General features: G+C 40.4%; 2 long non-coding RNA genes across 4 annotated transcripts in view; one reads left to right on the forward strand and one right to left on the reverse strand.

Annotated features, from left to right (window-relative positions):
- The window catches only part of LOC135321690 (uncharacterized), a 550,688-nt gene that overhangs the window by 112,039 nt on the left and 417,981 nt on the right, over positions 1–20,668 (forward strand). The gene's annotated exons all lie outside the window — the stretch shown is intronic.
- Positions 321–20,668, reverse strand: part of LOC135321689 (uncharacterized) — a 688,254-nt gene continuing 667,906 nt past the window's right edge. For both annotated transcript variants that reach the window (XR_010381667.1, XR_010381666.1), the window contains exon 5: positions 321–1,312. This is a non-coding gene — a long non-coding RNA (uncharacterized LOC135321689). The remainder of the gene's footprint in view (positions 1,313–20,668) is intronic.

A 20,668-nucleotide genomic window follows, 5' to 3' on the forward strand; every position in this document is an offset into this window, starting at 1 on the left:
TAGACATACGTATGGGAAGGGCATTATCTAACTTTACCCACAGTGTTAGGTACCCACAATTTTCCTCAGAAGTCTGTCAAGCTAAATGATTTTCTGTATTTTATTTCATAGCAGTAAGTAGACTTTTTTCACAGTTTTGAGTATTACTCGAGTAATTCCTTCCCTAAAAAGGGATGGTCTACTCAAAAGATAAATTGCAGTTTATTTTAGAAGAACGAATTTTCCTAAATTTTTAAAAGTTAGTCTTTTAGAGCTATAAAATCTTAAGGTTAAATATCCACTGTTGATTTCATTATGTGATTTTTAACACGGTCATTTAATATGTCAGTAAATAATTTCCTTTGGATCCATAATACAGCTAAGTTATTACAAAATCTGCTTTGTAGCAAATGTTCTTTTGAGGTTGTTGTGTGTTTGGACAATGGGCATAGACAGTGCCTAAATGGATGTATTGTTGTTTGAGGATCCTTTCTGGAAAGAGTAAAATATTTTTCTCTCACCCTGACTTGTGTACTGTTTTCCTTTTCATCAGCAGATACAGGTAATTTCAACCTTTACATACATTTTTTCTCTATTCATTTACTGTTTATTCTTCAACTACCTCTACCTCTACCAGTCTGGCTTCTTCCCTGTCAGTTTGCCGATCTATTTTTGCTAAGACCACCTCTGACTTCCATGTCATTAAATGTAACAAGCAATTACCAGCTGTATCTTATTTGATTTCTCATTAGCACTAACCTCTGTGGCTCCTGTCTCTTCCACTGGCTTAGAGGTCACTCCCAATCTCCTCTGTTCCCTTCTACCTTTATGAACATGTTTCACAGATTCTGTTGCCGTCTTCTGTTCTTCTGCGTAGCAGTTCTGAAGTCCCAGGATTCTCTTGTCAGCCTCTTTTCTTTCATGTAACTTTCTCGCCTGTTAAGTCTCTTCCGTTCTCATGCCTTTATTCCCGCCCACACACGGACACCCCCTATTTCAGTTACTTACTGTCTCATAACAAGCCACTCCAGAATTTAGTAGCCTAAAACAACAACTGTTTTATTATTGCTCGCTGGTCTTGGTGTTGACTGTGTTAAGCTACATGGCTTTCTTACCTGATAATGTCAACTTTGGTCGCATCATGTGTGGGATCAGTTGTTCTGGACGGCCAAGATGGCCGGTTCACATGGTCAGTATCTGATGCAGGCTGGTGGCTGGGAGCTCATCTGAGACTGACAGTTGGAACATCAGGAGGTGTCCCGTACATTTGTCGTGGGCACTGCACAGCGTGATGACTGAGTTCCCAGAAGTAGTCTTCCAAGAGTGAGAAATCCTAGAGGGAGGAAGTAGACCACCCTATAAGTTCTCTTTAAAAAGTCTATCTGTGATTGGTACACTGTCACTTTCAGTACATTCTGTTTGTTAAGCTGTCACAGGGGTAATGCAGATTCAAGAGGAAAGGGAATAAAGTCCACATACTGATGGGAAGAAGAATAAAAACGGGCCGTCTTTAGAGCAGCTACAAATTATGTAAATTTGTCTTGCATGCAAGATACCCTCAGCACTCCCCAGGAACTGCGAAGTGTCATCCCGTTATTGCATCAGGCTCAGAGTTCAGCATCTTGTTATCTAGTCAAGTCCAGGTTGAGATGAAGTGCATCAGGTCCTTCCTGATATGCAAAGCTATAGACTCTGTCATAGTCAAGTTACTTGACTGCCACAAACACAATATACCACGGTGAGATGAGGACAGTACAATGAAGACTCTCATTTGCAAAAAGAGGGAAGCACATAGTAGTCACTGGTCCACAGAAATCTTGAAATTTACCTGGGCACATGCCTGTCCCTTGGTTAGGAGTCCTTATGACTTTCTTGGATGGATTGTGCATGCCTCTTGCCTTTACCCTCTGTGCTCCCATCTCTCCCAAATGGGTCATCCTTGGCCCTAAAATCTACCCCGTGTATGCAGGTGAGCAGCTTTCTTAGGCTGTGTCCTACTTGCTAGAATTTGGGGTCTCAAAGACTTGTTTTAATTTTGAGTGATCAGTGTTCCTTTCAGTACAGGCTTAGAAACTTTGTGGCCTTCCTGAGTATAAAATTTGAGTCCATTCTATGAGACTAAAGAGCTGGAAATTTCTTTGAAAAAGCCCTCTTTGTACCTTGGACTGAGTGTTAGAAGCCTGGTTGTCTAGAAGAATGTTTCAATGAGGCATACTCTTAAATTTTTCTCAGTTCTTAACAAAGGTTTTTACAGCCACACAGTTGAGATTTTGATTCTAAGACTGCATTTGTATTGGCAGTGCCTTGGAGTATCTTGTAAAAGAAACTAATTTAGAGGATAATTTTAATAATAACTACTGTCCAATTATTTACAATTTTTTTGGGGGGGGGAAACATGGAAAGGGTGTGACACACGCAATCAGTCTTAATCTATAGTGATCTAGTGATAACAGATCTTTTACTTGGAAGAAAAGAAAAAGAATTACAGGACTGGAATACACTATATCTAAAGGTAGATTTCTCAAAGAATATAGTTACCCATTTTATGTAGAGGATTCACACTAAAGGTACTCCCATCCGAAGAGTAGCAGCTTTCAGTAACAAATGAATGAGTGATGTTTAAAGTATCTTACAGTTGCCTGAAGTGCGAAGCAGCGTTTTTAAAATTTCTTCATATCTACTTTTTTGAAAGGATATAATTAAATGAAATGATCTGCTATGTCTCCAATTGATAGATAAATTATTAAAGTCGAGTTATAGTTTTATGCCAATTACCGTAAATCAGATTTGTAAACAAGGTAATATTATCTATAACTTGATCAGATTAGATTCAGTGTGCCAAGTGTTGACAAAATAACTTTAAGAAATATGACATTACTAATCACATTTCATAGCATTAGATTGTAAATGCTTTTAATCAACTTAGTAATATGAAAGTAAAAGGATGCAGGTTAAGTTGAAATTACAATATAATATACAGAACTTTTGAAGTTATAAATGAGTCTACAAGTTAGGAAAGGGGTAAATAAGTATATTAGGAGATAAGGTGATAATTGGCTTTAGAGAATATAAATTGCCTTTACGTGTGTCCATTTTCATTTGTCGTAAGACTTGAATTCTCTATGAGTGGTATTATGTAATAGCTGATCTCTAATATTCTTTCTGCGTGAGACAGTTGATGTCAAGCTTTTCTTCCATAAAAAATTTACAAGGTTTTAAAGCTTAGCTTTGAGACTGGCTGGTAGTTTTATGAGTATCTCTTCACTACTTTGTCTACAAAACGTACACCATAATGAGAGTACTGCAGTTACTGCAAATACCACAAATTAGGGTTTCCTGTCTCCCCAGAGTGCTGATGGCAGTACGTTTAACAGCATTATAACTGATTAGTAGGTCCAGTGAACGCATACTCTGATACTGAAAGTCAAATATAATAACTTTGATTTGCTTAGAATCCTTCAGACCAATTCAGTGTGAGTCAAATTTATAACAAGGGTGAGCAGACGTTTTGGTCCTTTCCAAAGGACGTTTGGTCAGTGCCAAAATGTCCTTGATATTTGGTCTTCTCCAAAACCATTTGGTATGGATCAATATGATTATGTTTTAGATAGGATCAGATGTCAAAGATCTTTTGGCATGAACCAAATATCTTATGGAAATTTTGGAGAGGTAAAAATGTCTTGTAAGGATAACAGCACGGTGATAGAAACTCTTCGTTAAGTGACGGCTAGAAACAAACAAACCGAATAAAACGGAAAACAAAGCCACTGTCCAAATGATGGAGATATTCTCTGTAAATATTAAAAATGTGTTCTCAATTTTGTGGGGCTTTACCTTTTTTTCCCCTGTGAAAGTAAACCATTCTATATCTCAAAGTTTCTATATGAGAAATTACTATATTTCTTAGTTGATTCCAACAGTTTTTTTTTTTTTTTTTTTGGTTGAGCCTTTAATGCTTGTATGCGCTCGCTCTCTCTCTCTCTCTGTCTCTCTGACTCTCTGTCTATATATATGTAGAAGTATAGTCAGTTTTCAATGTGTCAGCTTCTGGTGTACAGCTTAATGCTTCAGTCCTACATGAACATATATATATTCCTTTTCATATTCTTTTTTACGATAAGTTACTTCAAAATATTGAATATAGTTTCCTGTGCTACACAGTATGAACTTGTTGTTTATCTATTATATATATATATTAGCTAGTACGTGCAAATCTCAGACTCCCAGTTTATCCCTTCCTACTCCTTTCTCCCGTTGGTAACTGTAAGTTTGTTTTCTATGTCTGTGTGTCTCTTTCTGTTTTGTATATAAATTTGTTTGCCTTTGTTTTTTTGATTCCATATATAAGTGATATCTTATGGTATATTTATTTCTCTTTTTGGCTTCCTTCACTTAGAATGACCTTCTCCAGGTCCATCCATGTTGCTGCAAATGGTATTATTTTATTCTTTTTAATGGTGGTGTAGTATTCCATTGTATACATATACCACAACTTTATCTAGTCATCTGTCGATGGACATTTAGGCTGTTTCCAGGTCTTTGCTATTGTAAATAGTGCTGCTATGAACACTGGAGTGCATTAAGGTTCCCTCTGGATATATGCCCAGGAGTGGGATTGCTGGATCATATCATAAGTCTATTTTTATTTTTTTGAGGAATTGGCATACTGTTTTCCATAACAGCTGCACCAAACTATATTCCCACCAACAGTGTAGGAGGTTCCCTTTTCTGCACACCCTCTACAGCTCTTATCATTTATGGAGTTTTGTCTCTGATAATTAGTGATATTGAGCATTTTTTCATGTTCTTGTTGGCCATTTGTATGTCTTCATTGGAGAATGGCTGTTTTAGGTCTTTTGCCCATTTTTGGATTGGGGTGTTTCGTTTTTTTTCTTGTTTTATGTTGTATGAGCTGTTTATATATTCTGGAGATTGGGGTTTTGTCAGTCTCATCTTTTGCAGATACTTTTTCTCATTTTGTAGGTTGTCATTTTGTTTTGCTTATGGTTTCCTTTGCTGTGCAAGAGTGTATAAGTTAAATTACGTCCTTTTTTTTTTTTTAATTTTTGCTTTTATTTCTATTCCTTGGGTAGACTGCCCTAGGAGAGTATTGCTAAGATTTCTGTCAGAGAATGTTTTGTCTGTTTTCTTCTAAGAGGTTTATAGTGTCTTGTGTTATGTTTAAGTCTTTAAGCTATTTTGAGTTAATTTTTGTGAATGGTGTGAGGGAGTGTTCTAACTTCCGTGATTTACATGCAAATACCCAGTTTTCCCTACACCATTTGCTGAAGAGACTGTCTTTACTCCATTGTATGCTCTTGTCTCCTTTGCTAAATATTAATTGACCATAAGTGTGTGGATTTATTTCTGGGCTGTTTATTCTGTTCCATTGATCCATATGTCTGATTGTTTTGATTACTGTAGTTCTGTAGTATTGTCTGAAGTTTGGGATGGTTAGTCCTCCAGCTTCGTTATTTTTCTTTAGTATTGGTTTGGCAATTCTGGGTCCTTTATTATTCTGTATCAATTTTAGGATTATTTATTCTAGTCCTGTGAAAAATGTCCTGGGTAATTTGATAGGGATTGTATTAAATCTGTAGATTGCTTTGGGTATCATGGCCTTTTTAACAATATTTAATGTGTGTTAAATAACATTTGATAACATGATTGTAGAACAACCTAGTTGTATTTGAAAATTTTATTTGCATTTTCTTGCTTCTTAGTGCCGTTGAGGATAAGTACCCAGTTTGTTGGGCCATGAGTCTGAATATTAGTAGTACAAGCCCAGTGTAAGCCAGGGCTGTGCAGCAGGAGTTTAGATCATGATGGGGACACCACTACTAGGAGAAAACAGTGCCAGAGATGGATAAAGACAGAGAAATATCTTGAATCCTTTCTCTCTTGCCGTCCTCAGTCTTCTGTCAGTGCCTGCGATTGGCCAGTCTACCCCTAGCCTGAGATGGAGGAGCTAGTTACATAGTTTGCAAGGAATGGCTGTGGAGATAGGGAATCATCAGCAACTAGAGCCTTTGCCCAGTTTTATGTGAAGTCACTGACCTTTATTTCAGTAGTAATTGGCATGAAATTTTTCCATGTTTTGCCAATTTTATATTACAAGGTTGCAGATAGTCTACTCTACATGATTATCTTTTAGTTTTATTGAGACATAATTGATGTCTAGCACTGCAGGAGTTTAACTTGTAGAGCATAAGGACTTGACTTACACGTATTGTGAAATGATTATCACAATAAGCTTTGTTAACATCCATCATCCTGTAAACTTTGAAAAATAATGTTTTGCTGAAAATGAGAACTTTCAGGATCTTTTCTAACAGCACCTTTCAATATACTGTCCAGCCCTGTGACCTATAGTCATCAGTATCATCACATTGTATATTACATACCACGTAGTTACTGTAGATTTGTGCCTTTTGTCCACCTTCATACAATTTCTCCACTCTCTATGTCTGGAAACCACAAATCTGATTTCTTTTTTTTGAGTTTGGTTTGTTTGTTTTAGATTTTACATATAAGTGAGATCATATGGTACTTGTCTTTCTCTAACTTATGTAACCTAGCATAATGCCCCAAGGTCTATCCACATTGTTGCAAATGACAGGATTTTCTTCTTCTATATGGCTGAATAGTATCTTATTATATTGTTTCATTATATTATATGTGTTCATTATTTTATTATATATACTTTCATATAATAAAGATACAATATAATTTATACATACACACACACACACATATACATATCCTGCCATGAACAGAGGGGAAACATGTCTCTTTCACATGGTGCTTTCATTTCTTTCCAATATATAGCTAGAAGTGCAATTGTTGGATTATATGGTAGTTCTATTTTTAATTTTTTGGAAAACTTCCATACTGTTTTTCATAATGGCTGTACAATTTCACAATTCCACCAAGAGGATACAAATGTTCTCTTTTCTTCACATGTCCAAATTTTGTCTCTTGTCTTTTTGATGGTAGCTATTCTAATAGGCATAAGCTGATATGTTATTGTTTTCATTTGCCTTTCTCTGACTGTTAGCGAGGTGGCGCACCTTTTCATGTCCCTTTTGGCCATCTGTACATATGTTTTGGAAAAAATGTCTATTTAGGCCCTTTCCCAAACTTTTAACTGGATTGTTTGATTTTGTTACTAATGAGTTTTGTGAATTCTTTGGTTTTATATTAGCCCTTTATGATATATATGACTTTCAAATATTTTTCACATTCCTTAGCTTATCTTTTTATTTTCTTCATTTATTTTAGCATGTATAAGCTTTAAGTTTGATGTAGTCTCAGTTGTTGTGTTTTTTTGTTTAACATTTTTTTATTCAGCTGTAGTCATTTTACAGTGTTGTGTCAAATTCCAGTATAGAGCACAATTTTTCTGTTATACATGAAGAGACACATCTTCATTATCACATTTTTTTTCACTGTGAGCCACCACAAGATCTTGTATATATTTTCCTGTGCTATGCAGTGTAATTGTGTTGTGTTTTTTACTGTTGTTGTTGCTTATGTTTTAGATGCCATTATCAAAAAATCGTTGTGAAGGCTGTGTCAAAGTGATTTTTTTGCTGTGTTTTCTTTTAGAAGTTGTGTAGTTTCAGGTCTTATGTTTAAGTGTTTAATCCATTTAGAATTAGTTTTTGTGAGTGGTGTAAAATAGAGGTCTACCTTTTACATGTGAATATCCAATTTTCCCACTACCGTTTATTAAAGAGAATATCTTATCTTCATTGACTTATCTTGGCTCCATTGTCAGATATAGGTTAACTATATATGCATGGGTTTATTTCTTGGCTTTTGATTTTGTTCCGTTGGTTTATGTATCTTTTTATGCCAGTACCCTACTGGGGGGGTTGTTTCTTCCAGTTTTATTAGGATGTAATTGATGTATAGTACTGTATAAGTTTAAGGTGTACAGCATAATGATTTGACTTACATCATGGAGTGATTATCACAGTAAGTTTAGTTAACATCTATCATCTTATATACTTATGAAGAAAGACATAATAATGGCTTTTAGGGTGTGATGAGAACTTTTAAGATCTTCTCTTTCAGGAATTTTGAAACATACCTTACAGCAGGGTTAATTATATTTATAATGGTATAAGTTCTATCTCTAGTATTTATTTATGTTATACCTAGAATTTTGTACCATTTGACCACCTTCATGCAGTTCCTCCCTCCTTCCACCCCTACAAATCTAATCTCTTTTTTTGTGAGTTTGTTTTGACATATAATTGACCTGGAAACTGTGTTAGTTTCCGTTACAGAACACAGTAATTCAATATTTCTATACATTTCAAAGTGATCACCATCTAGTTACAATATGTCATGATACAAAGATATTACATAGTTATTGACTATATTCCCCATAGTGCACATTTTATACCCATGCCGTTTATTTTCCACTGTAAAGTTATAACTCTTGATTTCCCTCACTTACTTCTCACCTGCCCCATCTTCCTACTCTTTGGCAAAACCTATTTGTTCTCTGTATCTGTAACTCAGTTTATATTTTGCTACCTTTGGTAATGTGTTTTTTGTCTTAGATTTTACATATAAGTGAAATGGTAGTGTATTTGTGTTTTATTGTGTGACTTCCTTAGTTTAGTGTAATCCCATCTAAGTCCATCCAGGTGGTGGCAAATAGCAAGATTCCTTTTTTTATTTTTTATAACTGAATCATATTCTGTTGTATGTTTCAGTATCAGTTTATTGTTAAAAAGAAAATTTTGTGCAAATGTTAGGAAATACCAGGATGGTTCCGTGAAAGTGCCAGGGGAACTGTCCTGAAAGACATTTCATTTTAACAGTATTAATTCTTGAAGTGTATCAACGTGATATATCTTTCCATCTGTTTGTATTATGTTATTGAAGATGTCTTTCATTAGTGTCTTGTAGTTTTCTGAGTACAGGTCCTTCACGTCCTCAGTAAGATTTATTCCTAAGTATTTTATTGTTTTTGATGGGATTGTAAATGGGATCGTTTCCTTAATATACAGAGATCTGTTGTATTTCTGTTGCATTTCTGATAGTAACAATGAACTATCAGAAAGTAATTAATTTTGTATCCTGCAACCTTGCTAAATTCAGTGATGAGCTTTAGTAGGTTTTTGTTGGTATCTTTAGGATGTTTTATGTATAGCATCTTCTGATACTGACTATCCCTATCCAGCAATGTATTCTGTTGATTTAGGTCTTCCTTGTAAATTAAAGTTTCTTATGTTTGCTTTTGTTGCTTTATTAGTTCCAGATAGATCTATCCATTTCCATGAACTTTACCTTATTTTTCAGTGCTTATTAATATTTTACCTGGGAGTATTTGTACACTTGTATTTTAAGTGTTTTTTACTAATGAAGGTAGATATCCAACTTTACATTAACACATCAGAATTTTGTGAAGTCCATAGTTTCAGGTAGGGTTCACTCTTGGTGTTGCACAGTCTATGGATTTGGATAAATGTATGGCATGTTTCTAGTATTGTAGTATCATACAGAGGATTTTCCCTTCTCTAGAATTTCTCTGTGCTCCACCTGTATAACCCTTGGCATCCACTGATCTTTTTACTTTTTCTATAGTTTAGCTCCTTCTAGAATATGATACACTTGGAATCATACAGTATGCAGCATTTTCTAGTTGTCTTATTTCATTTAGTTCTATGTGTTTAGATTTCCTTCATGTTATTACATGACTTGATAGTTTCTATTTAGCATTGAATGGATTTAAAATATTTTGTGTATCCATTTAACTACTGAAGGATATCTTGGTTGCTTCCAAATTTTGGTAGTTAAAATGAAGCCACTGTAAACATCCATGTGCTTTATGTTTTGTGTGGAAATAAGTTTGCAGTTGCTTTGTGTGCACAACAAGAAATAGGATTATTATGTCATCGGTGAAAAGTATATTTAGTTTGGTAAGAAAGTACTACGCTGTTTTCCATACTGGGTACACTATTTTTGTATTCCGTAGTAATGAATGAGAGCTTCAGTTGTTCCACATCCTTACCAGCATTCAGTGTTGTCAGTATCCTGGATTTTGGCCTTTCTATTTTAAGTGATATCTCATTGTTATTTTAGTTTAAATTACCGTGATAACATATGATATGGAATATCTGTTGATATGCTTGCTGTCTGTATATCTTCTTTGGTAAAGCGTCCATTAATGTCTTTGCCTCACGTTTTCATAGGATTGTGTGGGTTTTTTTATTGTTGTGTTTTAAGAGTTGTATATATATTTTGGATAACCGTCCTTTATCAGATGTGCTGCTTGCGAGTATTATCTCACAGTCTGTCACTATTCTTATGTATGTCCTCATATGTCATTGACAGTGTGTTTTGTAGAACCAGAGGTGTTCATTTTAATGAAGTCCAGGTTATCGATGATTTTTTTCATGGATTGTGTCCTTGGTGTTCTATCTAAAAAGTCATTGCCAAAGAATTATTTAGATTTTTTACTTTCTTTTCTAGTTTAGGATGTTTGCATTTTATATTTTACATTTAGATGTATGATATTTTTTGAGTTCATTTTTTGTGACACATAGGTCCATGTGTAGCTTCATTTTTTTTTTTTTCCATTTGGATGTCTAGGTGTTGTAGTACTGTTCATTGAAAAGAGTACCTTTGCTCTGTGTTATTGCCTCTGCTTTGTTTTTAAAGGTTTGGTGACTATGTTTATATGGGTTTGTTTTAGGGCTCTATTGTTATGTTGAATTATTTGTCTATTTTATTATTATCGCAGTGTCTTGAATATTGTAGGTTGAAGTTGGTTAGTGTTAATCTTCCACTTTTGTTCTTCTTTAAATTCTAGAATTAGTTTGACAATATCCACAAAATACTTGGTGAGATTTTGATTGGGATTGCTTCAAATCTATAGATCAAGTTTGGCAGTAGTGATAAATTGATACAATATTGTATCTTCCTATTTAGGAATGTGGAAAATATCTCCACTTAAATATTTTGCTTTGATTTCATTAGAGTTTTTTAGTTTTTGTCACATAGATCTTATACGTATTTTGTTAGATTTATATGTATGTGTTTTATTTTTCATGGTGTTAATGAAAATGGTCTTGTGGTTTTTTTTTGAACTTTTTTTATTGACTTATAATCATTTTAGAATGTTGTGCCAAATTGCAGTGTAGAGCACAATTTTTCAGTTATACATAAACATTATGTATATATTCATTGTCACATTTTTTCTCTTTGAGCTACCATAAGATCTTGTCTATATTTCCCTGTGCTATACTGTACAGTCTTGTTTGTCTATTGTACAATTTTGAAATCCCAGTCTATCTTTTCCCACTGTTTGGCCCCTACTCAGCCATAAAAACCGACAACATAATGCCCTTTGCAGCAACATGGATGGCCCTGGAGAATGTCATTCTAAGTGAAGTAAGCGAGAAAGAGAAAGAGAAATACCATATGAGATCGTTCATAAGTGGAATCTAAAAAAAGAAAAAAAAACATAAATAGAAAACAGAAATAGACTCACAGACATAGAATGGTATTGTGTTTTAAATTTCAAATTTTACTTGTTCATTGCTGGTATACAGAAAGTGATTTACCTTTGCATATGAATTTTCTATCATGCAACCTTGCTGTAATTGCTTATTGTAGGATTTTGTCATTGTTGATTCTTCTAGATTTTCTACATAAAAGATCATGTTATCTGTGAACGAAGACCATTTTCTTACCAATCTGTATACCTTTTATGTTGTTTCCTTGTCTTACTGCATTATCTAGGACTTCCAGTAGGATGTTGAAAATGAATTAGGGGTACATCCTTTTCTTGTACCTGATTTTAGTGCAAAAGGTTTGAGTTTCTCACTGTCAATTACAAAAACTTACAGCTAACATCATACTTAGGCCTTATCAAATTGAGGAAGTTGTTCTCTCTTCCTTCCTTACTGAGAGGTTCTTTTGTTTGTTTTGTTTTGTTCTGTTATTATAATGGCTGATGGATTTTGTCACATTCTTTTTCTGGATTTATTTATATCATCTTTTTTTGTTTTCTGTTTAGTTTGTTGATATGACGGATTACAGTAATTTATCTTTAAATGTTGAATGTAGCTTTCCATGCCTGGGATAAATCTTATTTGGTCCTAGTATATAATTGTTTTTGTATATTTTTGAATGTTGTTAGTTAATATTTTGATAAGGATTTTTGTATCTATGTTTATGAGAGATATGCTGTGTAATCTTCATTTTCTTATAAAGCTTTACCTGGTTGTGGTATTAGTGTAATTTTGGACTCGTAGAGTTTTGAAGTATTCTGTCTGCCTCTATCCTCTGAAAAAGAAGTAATGTAAGTTTATTCAGTGTTTAGTAGAATTCACCAATGAATTTGTCTGAACCTGGTTGTTGTCTGTTGTGGTTATTAATTATTGATTCAATATCTTTCTTTGAATAGGCTTTTAGCTGTTAATCTATTTCATCTTATATAAAATTTGACAGATTGTAGTTTTCAAGAAACTGGTTTATTTGTATCAACTTTGTGGGTGTAGAGCTGTATATGGTATTCCTGTATTATCTAGTGTCATCTTTGGTGGCTGTAGTGATGATATTCTTGTCTTTGATTTCTGTATGAGTCATTTGTGTCTACTGTTTTCTTCGTACGTAGCCTAGGCACAGGCTTATAAAGTTTATTGTCTTTTTCAAGGAGTCTGTCTTTGGTTTTGTTGACTTTGTCTACACTTCATAGTTTCAATTTTTTTTTGTTTCTGCTTTAAATCTAAAATAAGCAGAAGATAATAAGATATAATTAACTATTTTCCAGTTTCTAAATGATTTTAGATCTTTGTTCTTTTGTGAGATATATCCAGTTAATGTTGTTTAGAAATGTGTTATTTAATCTGTACATGTTGTTGAATTTTCCATTTTTTTCTGTTAATGGTTTGTAGTATAATTCTGTTGTGATCTGAAAGTAGATATGGTACAATTTCTACTGTTGTTGATTTGTTACACTGTGTTTCATGACCTATAAAGTTGTCTATCTTGGTCAATGTTCTGTTTGAGCTTGAGAAGAGTGTGGTTTTTTGTTATTGTCATATAAAGTAGTCTATAGTTGTTCACATTCAGGTGATTGTTACTGTGAGTTCATCTATGTCCATACTGATGTTATGCCGGCTGGATCTGTCTGTTTCTGATAGATGTTTTCATTACTGAGTCAGAGGCTGCAACACATGTCTATTATTTTTTGCTTCATGTATTTTGATGCAGTGTTGTTAGGTGTACACATAATAAGAAGTATTATGTTTTCTTGGAAAATTGAGTCCTTTATCATGATGTAAACATGTTGCTTTTAATCAGTTTAATATTTTTAGATTAAGAGTACCTTTTGAATGTTACCTTTTTAGGTACCCTAGGAGATAGAATGATGAATTTGATAGCCTCATAAAAATAAGTTGAGTCAAAGATATTTTGGGGAAATATAGGTAAACTCAGAAATGGGAAATGAAGGGATATGTAATAGAAAAGAACAAATCTGACTGTATAGTAGATTTGTTTCTTTGGCTGTATTGTGGTGTCCCCTTTCCTAGGGTTACTCTTGCTAGCTCTGTACCTTTTGTAAAGGAATGTTGCCTTTTGACTGAAATATACAGGTGAGCCAATTCTTAAGGCTTTGACGTTTAAGAATATTACCACTTTTGTACTTGTAAAAGATAAGAAGTGGCAGAATAAGAAAACAAATGTTACTTTGTAGAGGTTTTAGAGGTGCACTATGACCTGACCCAGGTAGACAGCTACAGGAATAAAGAATTTGTACAGCAAGAAGTTTGCAACAGCCAACAATAGTCCTTCCTCTTTTTAGTATAAAAGGAGCCTGAATTTTGATCTGAGTAATATAATTTTCCAAGACATTATTTGGAAGTCCATCAGACCCAGAGGATGGCAGACTAAAGTCGGTACTCCATGCCCCAACACCTCGTTTGGTGAGTTATTGGCTTGTCCAGTGTGAAGCAGGAGTTTGGACACAGTAACAGGTTTTGGTGAAGGAAGCCTGGAGTCTTGCTACTCGTGTTCAACTGGCCGCGCTTGGGGAATTTTCAGGTGAAGCCCTCGAAGCTGCCAGGACCACTTGTCCTGAGGATGTTCCCTTTAGGATTCTCTGAAGTGGCACCAGCTGCCCTAGTGCTTGGCAGGTAGAGCATGGAATCAACATCGGGTGGCCCATGGGCTCCTTACAGCAGGATAAGTCACTCTGGTGTGTACAGCCAGAAATTTTAGTCTTCTCCATTTGGGATTTTTCTGTGGAATAAGCCAATTTGTGAGAGGAAATAGTTGTTCGGGTATTAACCATTTTTGTGAACAAGTTTGTTAGTTTCTTTGGATGGTAGTATTTGTGTGCATCATTTGTTTTGTTTGTCTTGTATTGTTGTCTTTAGGAATAATTCAAATATTACCCATTTTTTTAAAACAAGGTTCTTGGAGGGACATTTTAGATAAGTGATGTGATTACAGGTATGAACCCATGCTTAAGAGAAAGATGAACAATGTGTGCTGCAAGTAGCTGTTTGGATTTGCACAAATGGTTGATCTTTGGTTATGTACATGTACTGCCAACCTTGCTATGATAATAGGTGGTTTGTGGTCTCATGTGTTATTGGTACATGTATCCCAAGACCAAATGTTAGCATTTATTTTAGGTTTTTTGTTTATCCTTTGGGATTTTCATTTCATTTTGTTTTGGTACCATTTATCCATTTATAGTCAAGGTAGTTGTAGAATCCTTAAAAGTTTTACTGTTGATAAATAGAGAAAATAAGAACAATTGTTTTGTTTTCTCTCCATATTGTCTGAGAGTTGGATGTTCCCAGGGAGAATGTAAGGATGCAGCCTAGAGTGTCTCTGTGTGCCTATCTACCTCGGGAGTGCAGCATAGTTTGTCTCTTTGTGCCTATCTACCTGGGGAGTGCAGCCTAGAGTGTCTTTGTGTGCCTATCTCCCTGTCTGTTTCCCTGCCTGTCACCCTCGGGAGTGCAGCCTAGAGTGTCTCTGTGTGCCTATCTCCCTGGGAAGGGCAGCCTAGAGTGTCTCTGTGTGCCTGTCTACCTGGGAGATGCAGCCTAGAGTGTCTCTGTCTGCCTATCTCTGTGCCTGTCTACCTGGGGAGTGCAGCGTAGACTGTCTCTGTGTGCCTATCTCTCTCCCTGTCTACCTGGGAAGGGCAGCCTAGAGTGTCTCTGTGTGCCTATCTCACTGCCTATCTACCTGGGAAGGGCAGCCTTGAGTGTCTCTGTGTGCCTATCTCCCTGTCTATTTCCCTGCCTGTCTACCAAGGGAGTGCAGCCTTGAGTGTCTGTGTGTGCCTATCTCTCTGCCTGTCTACCTGGGGAGTGCAGCCTAGAGTGTCTCTGTGTGCCTATCTCTGTGCCTGTCTACCTGGGGAGTGCAGCGTAGACTGTCTCTGTGTGCCTATCTCTCTCCCTGTCTACCTGGGAAGGGCAGCCTAGAGTGTCTCTGTGTGCCTATGTACCTGGGTATTGAAGCCTAGAGTCTCTATTTCTGCCTATCTCTCTGCCTGTCTACCTGGGAGATGCAGCCTAGAGTGTCTCTGTGTGCCTATCTCTCTGCCTGTCTACCTGGGGAGTGCAGCCTTGAGTGTCTCTGTGTGCCTATCTCCCTGTCTATTTCCCTGCCTGTCTACCTGGGGAGTGCAGCCTAGAGTGTCCCTGTGTGCCTATCTACCTCAGGAGTGCAGCCTAGAGTGTCTCTGTGTGCCTATCTACCTCGGGAGTGCAGCCTTGAGTGTCTCTGTGTGCCTATCTCCCTGTCTATTTCCCTGCCTGTCTACCTGGGGAGTGCAGCCTAGAGTGTCTCTGTGTGCCTATCTACCTCGGGAGTGCAGCGTAGAGTGTCTCTGTGTGCCTATCTCTCTGCCTGTCTACCTGGGGAGTGCAGCCTTGAGTGTCTCTGTGTGCCTATCTCCCTGTCTATTTCCCTGCCTGTCTACCTGGGGAGTGCAGCCTTGAGTGTCTCTGTGTGCCTGTCTACCTGGGGAGTGCAGCCTTGAGTGTCTCTGTGTGCCTATCTCTCTCCCTGTCTACCTGGGAAGGGCAGCCTGGTGTGTCTCTTTGCCTATCTACCTCGGGAGTGCAGCATAGAGTGTCTCCGTGTGCCTATATCTGTGCCTGTCTACCTGGGGAGTGCAGCCTAGACTGTCCCTGTGTGCCTATCTACCTCAGGAGTGCAGCCTTGAATGTCTCTGTGTGCCTATCTACCTGGGAAGGGCAGCCTAGAGTGTCTCTGTGTGCCTATCTACCTGGGAAGGGCAGCCTAGAGTGTCCCTGTGTGCCTGTCTACCTGGGAGATGCAGCCTAGAGTGTCTCTGTGTGCCTATCTCTCTGCCTGTCTACCTGGGAGATGCAGCCTAGAGTGTCTCTGTGTGCCTATCTCTCTGCCTGTCTACCTGGGAGATGCAGCCTAGAGTGTCTCTGTGTGCCTATCTCTGTGCCTGTCTACCTGGGGAGTGCAGCCTAGAGTGTCTCTGTGTGCCTATCTCCCTGTCTATTTCCCTGCCTGTCTACCTGGGGAGTGCAGCGTAGACTGTCTCTGTGTGCCTATCTCTCTCCCTGTCTACCTGGGAAGGGCAGCCTAGAGTGTCTCTGTGTGCCTATGTACCTGGGTATTGAAGCCTAGAGTCTCTATTTCTGCCTATCTCTCTGCCTGTCTACCTGGGAGATGCAGCCTAGAGTGTCTCTGTGTGCCTATCTCTGTGCCTGTCTACCTGGGTGATGCAGCCTAGAGTGTCTCTGTGTGCCTATCTACCTCGGGATAGCTGCCTTGAGTGTCTCTGTGTGCCTGTCTACATGAGAGTGCAGTCTAGAGTGTCTCTGTGTGCCTATCTCTCTGCCTGTCTACCTGGGGAGTGCAGTCTAGAGTGTCTCTGTGTGCCTATCTCTCTGCCTGTCTACCTGAGTGGTGCAGCCTAGAGTGTCTCTGTGTGCCTATCTCCCTGGGAAGGGCAGCCTTGTGTGTCTCTGTGTGCCTATCTCTGTGCCTGTCTACCTGGGGAGTGCAGCCTAGAGTGTCTCTGTGTGCCTATCTCCCTGTCTATTTCCCTGCCTGTCTACCTGGGGAGTGCAGCCTAGAGTGTCTCTGTGTGCCTATCTCTCTGCCTGTCTACCTGGGAGATGCAGCCTAGAGTGTCTCTGTGTGCCTATCTCTGTGCCTGTCTACCTGGGGAGTGCAGCCTAGAGTGTCTCTGTGTGCCTATCTCTCTGCCTGTCTACCTGAGTGGTGCAGACTAGAGTGTCTCTGTGTGCCTGTCTACCTGGGAGATGCAGCCTAGAGTGTCTCTGTGTGCCTATCTCACTGCCTATCTACCTGGGAAGGGCAGCCTTGAGTGTCTCTGTGTGCCTATCTCCCTGTCTATTTCCCTGCCTGTCTACCTGGGGAGTGCAGCCTAGAGTGTCTCTGTGTGCCTATCTCCCTGTCTATTTCCCTGCCTGTCTACCTGGGGAGTGCAGCCTAGAGTGTCTCTGTGTGCCTATCTACCTCGGGATAGCTGCCTTGAGTGTCTCTGTGTGCCTGTCTACATGGGAGTGCAGCCTAGAGTGTCTCTGTGTGCCTATCTCTCTGCCTGTCTACCTGGGAGATGCAGCCTAGAGTGTCTCTGTGTGCCTATCTCTGTGCCTGTCTACCTGGGGAGTGCAGCCTAGAGTGTCTCTGTGTGCCTATCTCTCTGCCTGTCTACCTGGGAGATGCAGCCTAGAGTGTCTCTGTGTGCCTATCTCTGTGCCTGTCTACCTGGGGAGTGCAGCCTAGAGTGTCTCTGTGTGCCTATCTCCCTGTCTATTTCCCTGCCTGTCTACCTGGGAGATGCAGCCTAGAGTGTCTCTGTGTGCCTATCTCTCTGCCTGTCTACCTGAGTGGTGCAGACTAGAGTGTCTCTGTGTGCCTATCTACCTGGGAAGGGCAGCCTTGAGTGTCTCTGTGTGCCTATCTACCTGGGGAGTGCAGCCTTGAGTGTCTCTTTGTGCCTATCTCTGTGCCTGTCTACCTGGGGAGTGCAGCCTAGAGTGTCTCTGTGTGCCTATCTCTCTGCCTGTCTACCTGGGAGATGCAGCCTAGAGTGTCTCTGTGTGCCTATCTCCCTGGGAAGGGCAGCCTAGAGTGTCTCTGTGTGCCTATCTCTGTGCCTGTCTACCTGGGGAGTGCAGCCTAGAGTGTCTCTGTGTGCCTATCTCTCTGCCTGTCTACCTGGGAGATGCAGCCTAGAGTGTCTCTGTGTGCCTATCTCCCTGGGAAGGGCAGCCTAGAGTGTCTCTGTGTGCCTATCTCTGTGCCTGTCTACCTGGGGAGTGCAGCCTAGAGTGTCTCTGTGTGCCTATCTCTCTGCCTGTCTACCTGGGAGATGCAGCCTAGAGTGTCTCTGTGTGCCTATCTCCCTGGGAAGGGCAGCCTTGTGTGTCTCTGTGTGCCTATCGCTGTGCCTGTCTACCTGGGTGATGCAGCCTAGAGTGTCTCTGTGTGCCTATGTACCTGGGAAGGGCAGCCTAGAGTGTCTCTGTGTGCCTATCTACCTCGGGAGTGCAGCCTTGAGTGTCTCTGTGTGCCTATCTACCTCGGGAGTGCAGCCTTGAGTGTCTCTGTGTGCCTATCTCTCTGCCTGTCTACCTGGGGAGTGCAGCCTAGAGTGTCTCTGTGTGCTGTCTACCTGGGAGATGCAGCCTAGTGTGTCTCTGTGTGCCTATCTACCTCGGGATAGCTGCCTTGAGTGTCTCTGTGTGCCTGTCTACATGAGAGTGCAGTCTAGAGTGTCTCTGTGTGCCTATCTCTCTGCCTGTCTACCTGGGAGATGCAGCCTAGAGTGTCTCTGTGTGCCTATCTCTCTGCCTGTCTACCTGAGTGGTGCAGACTAGAGTGTCTCTGTGTGCCTATCTACCTGGGGAGTGCAGCCTTGAGTGTCTCTTTGTGCCTATCTACCTGGGGAGTGCAGCCTAGAGTGTCTTTGTGTGCCTATCTCCCTGTCTGTTTCCCTGCCTGTCACCCTCGGGAGTGCAGCCTAGAGTGTCTCTGTGTGCCTATCTCCCTGTCTATTTCCCTGCCTGTCTACCTGGGGAGTGCAGCCTAGAGTGTCTCTGTGTGCCTATCTCTCTCCCTGTCTACCTGGGGAGTGCAGCCTTGAGTGTCTCTGTGTGCCTATCTCTCTGCCTGTCTACCTGGGAGATGCAGCCTAGAGTGTCTCTGTGTGCCTATCTACCTCGGGAGTGCAGCCTTGAGTGTCTCTGTGTGCCTATCTCCCTGTCTATTTCCCTGCCTGTCTACCTGGGGAGTGCAGCCTAGAGTGTCTCTGTGTGCCTGTCTACCTGGGGAGTGCAGCGTAGACTGTCTCTGTGTGCCTATCTCTCTCCCTGTCTACCTGGGAAGGGCAGCCTTGTGTGTCTCTGTGTGCCTATCTCTGTGCCTGTCTACCTGGGAGATGCAGCCTAGAGTGTCTCTGTGTGCCTATCTCTCTGCCTGTCTACCTGGGAGATGCAGCCTAGAGTGTCTCTGTGTGCCTATCTCTCTGCCTGTCTACCTGGGAGATGCAGCCTAGAGTGTCTCTGTGTGCCTATCTCTGTGCCTGTCTACCTGGGGAGTGCAGCCTAGAGTGTCTCTGTGTGCCTATCTCTCTGCCTGTCTACCTGGGAGATGCAGCCTAGAGTGTCTCTGTGTGCCTATCTCTGTGCCTGTCTACCTGGGGAGTGCAGCCTAGAGTGTCTCTGTGTGCCTATCTCTCTGCCTGTCTACCTGGGAGATGCAGCCTAGAGTGTCTCTGTGTGCCTATCTCTGTGCCTGTCTACCTGGGGAGTGCAGCCTAGAGTGTCTCTGTGTGCCTATCTACCTGGGAAGGGCAGCCTTGAGTGTCTCTGTGTGCCTATCTACCTGGGGAGTGCAGCCTTGAGTGTCTCTGTGTGCCTATCTCTCTGCCTGTCTACCTGGGAAGGACAGCCTGGTGTGTCTCTGTGTGCCTATATCTGTGCCTGTCTACCTGGGAGATGCAGCCTAGACTGTCCCTGTGTGCCTATCTACCTCAGGAGTGCAGCATAGAGTGTCTCTGTGTGCCTGTCTACCTGGGAGATGCAGCCTAGAGTGTCTCTGTGTGCCTATCTCTTTGCCTGTCTACCTCGGGAGTGCAGCCTAGAGTGTCTCTGTGTGCCTATCTCTTTGCCTGTCTACCTCGGGAGTGCAGCCTAGAGTGTCTCTGTGTGCCTATCTCTGTGCCTGTCTACCTGGGGAGTGCAGCCTAGAGTGTCTCTGTGTGCCTATCTCCCTGGGAAGGGCAGCCTAGAGTGTCTCTGTGTGCCTATCTACGTGGGAAGGGCAGCCTTGTGTGTCTCTGTGTGCCTATCGCTGTGCCTGTGTACCTGGGTGATGCAGCCTAGAGTGTCTCTGTGTGCCTATCTACCTGGGAAGGGCAGCCTAGAGTGTCTCTGTGTGCCTATCTACCTCGGGAGTGCAGCCTTGAGTGTCTCTGTGTGCCTATCTCTCTGCCTGTCTACCTGAGTGGTGCAGACTAGAGTGTCTCTGTGTGCCTATCTACCTGGGAAGGGCAGCCTAGAGTGTCTCTGTGTGCCTATCTCCCTGGGAAGGGCAGCCTAGAGTGTCTCTGTGTGCCTATCTACCTGGGAAGGGCAGCCTAGAGTGTCTCTGTGTGCCTATCTACCTGGGGAGTGCAGCCTTG

The sequence above is a fragment of the Camelus dromedarius genome, chromosome 7 (assembly GCF_036321535.1).
Source record: "Camelus dromedarius isolate mCamDro1 chromosome 7, mCamDro1.pat, whole genome shotgun sequence".
NCBI lineage: Eukaryota > Metazoa > Chordata > Mammalia > Artiodactyla > Camelidae > Camelus > Camelus dromedarius.